Raw genomic sequence first — 4,390 nt, 5'->3', positions numbered from 1 at the left:
AATTATTCCATGTGTATAGTGGGTATTTGTGGGGTAGTGCTTTGTTTTAAACATGCGCAATTGTTTCAAATCAACTGGGAAAAGTTACGAACGTTACTTGTTGGAAAATTAACGATGGATAACTGCAAAATTATGAATTTTGGGTACTTAATGTCATTTTGAACAATCTAACTAGAAAAAAGAATAATTAATAATAATAGCTCCCGTATTTAGCGTTCAACGCCTTGGGAGTAGCAAGGTACAGCTTGCCATACTAGAGCCGTTCGGTATACAAGGAAGGAAATGTGGCTAGCATTACGCTTCAACCACCTATTATTACCTCAGGATTGTGAATCCCAAGTACTCATTTAAAGCTGAGTCGACCTAGGTACCCAAACTATTTTTATTTTAATGAAAATAGTCGGCTAATGAAAAAAATGAGATTCCTCTTGTAAAAATAAGAGTATAATTTTTCATATTAACATAGGTCCGATTCTGCTTTTTTTCGTAGCTACACGTACAGTAGGTTAAAGTCATCTTTTTTTTGATTTCTGATAATTTTCTACTAACCGATTTGAATGAAATGTTGAGGATCAAAGTTACTATAAGTGCGACATATTGTCATGCTAAAAAGTGTCTACAAAAACGTTTGATAATACCGCGATTTAAATTGTATGTTAATTGGAGAAGGTGCCAGAATTGTTAGAGTAATAGTAGTTGCATAAATTGTGTTTTATAATCAGTATAAACTGTATGTACAGAGTGAGATAATAAATCGTTAAGTAGATTTTACACTGAATCGAAGATTTGAAAATTCAACGACAATAAGACAAACAAGAAGAACAGGACTGGCTTGAGAAAATTCCCGAAGATTTGAAAGTTCAACGAGAGCATGACAAACAAGAAGAACAGGACCGGCTTGAGAAAATCTTAGAAAATCAGGAAATTCGACTTCGAAAAAGCTTCGGGGACATGGAAAAAAGCAACAAGCAATGTTGGAAATACGTTGCCAGGAACAGCAGAACCCCAAGAAGCCGGAGAAGATCTGGAGGAACGCCTTCAGCCGAAAATGGAAAAATTAGAGATGGACCTACAGAAGACCAAGGTACAAGTAAGGACACCTGGCGTTCCTGGAACTGCGAACCTCAAGGCCCCGACCTACGATGGACAAACCACCTGGACGTTGTACCACCGCCAGTTTGAAGCAGCGGCTGCTGCCGACGGATGGACTGACCAGGAGAAAGCAGCGGCACTTGTCATAGCGTTGCGTGGCCCTGCCCTGGAACTGCTGCAAACTATTCCTGCAGCCCAATAGCAGGAATACCAAACTTTGGTCGCTGCACTGGTATATAAAGGCTCGCGCTTGACGGTTGAACAGTTTTGAAGTTTGATAATATCGCGTTTTAAATTGCGAGTTAATTGGCGAAGGTGCCAGAACAGTTAGAGTAATAGTAGTTGCATAAATTTTGTTTTATAATCAGTATAAATTGTGTGTACAGAGTGAGATAATAAATTGTAAAGTATTTTATCGTGGGTTTAAATTAGTGGACCCACGGAATCCGTAACAATCTGTTTCGGAAGTGCGATTTAAGTGGATTTCAAAGATTTTACACCGAATTTGGGGTACGAGAGAGCAAGAGAAGAAAATGGAGGAACTAAGCAAATTATTGGGCGATTTTATGGAGAATATGAGAAGAGAAAAGGCAGAAGAACAAGAGGCTGCGAAAAGAAACAGCAGAAGATCAAGAAATACTCCGTAAAGAACGAGAAGAAGAGCGAGCCCGACTAGAAAAAGAAAAAGCAGAAGAACAATACCGCTTACTGACTGAAATTCTAGAAAATCAAGACAAAATTTTCGAAGATTTGAAAATTCAACGACAATAAGACAAACAAGAAGAACAGGACTGGCTTGAGAAAATTCCCGAAGATTTGAACGTTCAACGACAGCATGAGAAACAAGAAGAACAGGACCGGCTTGAGAAAATCTTAGAAAATCAGGAAATTCGACTTCGGAAAAACTTCGGGGATATGGAAAATAAGCAACAAGCAATGTTGGAAACGCGTTGCCAGGAACAGCAGAACCACTTCCAAGAAGCCGGAGAAGATCTGGAGGAACGCCGTCAGCAGAAAATGGAAAAATTAGAGATGAACCTACAGAAGACACCTGGCGTTCCTGGAACTGCGAACCTCAAGGCCCCGACCTACGATGGACAAACCACCTAGACGATGTACCACCGCCAGTTTGAAGCAGCGGCTGCTGCTAACGGATGGACTGACCAGGAGAAAGCAGCGGCACTTGTCATTGCGCTGCGTAGCCCTGCCCTGGAACTGCTGCAAAGTATTCCTGCAGCCCAACAGCAGGAATACCAAACTTTGGTCGCTGCACTGGTATATAAAGGATCCGCGCTTGTCAGTTGAACAGTTTTGAAGTTTGATAATACCGCGTTTTAAATTGTGAGTTAATTGGCGAAGGTGCCAGAACAGTTAGAGTAATAGTAGTTGCATAAATTGTGTTTTATAATCAGTATAAATTGTGTGTACAGAGTGAGGTAATATATCGTTAAGTATTTTATCGTGAGCTTAAGTTAGTTGACACACGGAATCCGTAATAATATTATATATCTGATAGTTATCATGGAGAATAATTTGAAGAAATGCTCTTACATATGCAAACATAGCCCATTTAAGCTAGGTAAATCAAGGGGAAAAATTTATAGTGTTTTGAAAATAAATGGTTTTTATATGGTTACTCTATATTTGGGCTGATATGTGTCAAAAGTTCTTGAAGTAAGACGGTGAGCTCTTAGAGGAGGAATATTTTCTGATTTTATATATATAAAATTGGCTGGCAACATTCTCTACAAAAATTGGTGCATGTTTTTTTTCATAGGTGCCTTTTAAGAGTTGCAGGGCTGACTAAAATAACGTCATTTTACAAATTGTTTTTTTCGCATTTAAATTACAGTCTAAAATTGTATTGTAACGTTAATTAGGAGGATATAAGCGGTCTTTGTTATCTTGTAGGCCTCCGCGTATCCATAATTTTGTCTTATACTGTAGGGCATTGGTACACGCCTGACTTCACAGTAACCACAAGTTAAAATAATTTCGGAGCAGATGTAAATATTGTAGATAGTACATATACGAAAATCATAGATTATCAATTTTATGCCACCTCAATTTAATGTATCAATGATCACACGCAAGTTTATCAAGGATATACGTTTATCTGTATTACGTATACCTATAACTTCACTTACTCATTTATGAACCTCTTGGCTTAAATTCAATCAACGAGATGATTTTCGCTTTGTTGTTAACTAACCCAAGTAGCCTACTCCACTTGCCATAATAGCCAAAGGCAATCATAAAGTCACCCAAAGGTAAATAACTTATTCAATTAAAGTTAGGAAATGGCTAATGTAGTTTAATAAAGGGCCAAGCATAGTGGATGTATACCTAAATTAAATTATAATTCATAAACTATGTATTCACATATACAGGGTGATTCCTGTAAGTCGGTCATGCTTTCGAGGAATGATAGGGGATGTCGAAATATTAATTTTGATATAGCACACTATGGGTCGGAAATGCCTCTTACACAGTTAGCCTGGGCCAAGATGTCAAGAAAAAAAATATATAAACTTTTAGTACTTTATTTTTTAAATGCTGATACCACTGGCTTCAAAAAAATATAAAAAATAAAATCGCCGACGTAAAATTGGGGTCTCTACACAAATTTAAAAAAAAAACTTTTTCAACCAAATTAAAAAGCGCGCAAAAAGTTTTCTTAATAATAAATAACGACCATAATCACCAAAAGGTATGCTTACTGCTGCCCCCCTCCCTGTTTCTAAATCCAGGAGGTTGGGTCTCTGAACAAATTTAAATAAAAATAGACTTTAATCTAATGGAAAAAGAAAAAAAAATATTTTTTTTCTAATATTTTAGTGATAAAATTTTACTTTATGATCATAAGTATTAGTAAACAAGTAAAACTACAAACTAACAATTAAGGAAGTACAATTAATAACTTTAACACACACTGAATTTAGACTAAAAAGGAAGAAAACAATTAGGTACTAGCTCTAAGTAAATAAATAAATTTTAAACATGGTTACTGTTGTGGGAAGCAACACTCCTGTTTGAGATTTTTTTGATAGTTTTTTGATCTGGGATTTGAATTAAGTTTTTTGAGAACAACTTAAAGGAATGATGCACCTGCTCTGAGGCTTGCTCAGAGTAATAGCCCAATGCTTTCTGTGAAATACTAACAAAATCCACTATATGTTGAACAACAACGTGAATTTTTGGAGTAAAACTGATTTTCGTATTTCTTATTTTGTCGGAAAATTTCAGTATATAGGCTTCGTAATTGGTATTAATATATTTTCCAAAACAGCTGGCTACC

General features: G+C 36.5%; 1 protein-coding gene across 1 annotated transcript in view; it reads right to left on the bottom strand.

Annotated features, from left to right (window-relative positions):
* LOC115887853 (UDP-glucuronosyltransferase 2B19-like) overlaps positions 1 to 4,390 on the bottom strand; it is a 10,611-nt gene that overhangs the window by 5,248 nt on the left and 973 nt on the right. The window lies entirely within an intron of this gene.

The sequence above is a fragment of the Sitophilus oryzae genome, unplaced genomic scaffold, assembly GCF_002938485.1.
Source record: "Sitophilus oryzae breed Bouriz unplaced genomic scaffold, Soryzae_2.0 scaffold_649_pilon_pilon, whole genome shotgun sequence".
NCBI classification, from domain to species: domain Eukaryota; kingdom Metazoa; phylum Arthropoda; class Insecta; order Coleoptera; family Curculionidae; genus Sitophilus; species Sitophilus oryzae.
The sequence above is the reverse complement of the archived record's forward strand: the minus strand, read 5'-3'. Positions and strand labels throughout refer to the sequence as shown.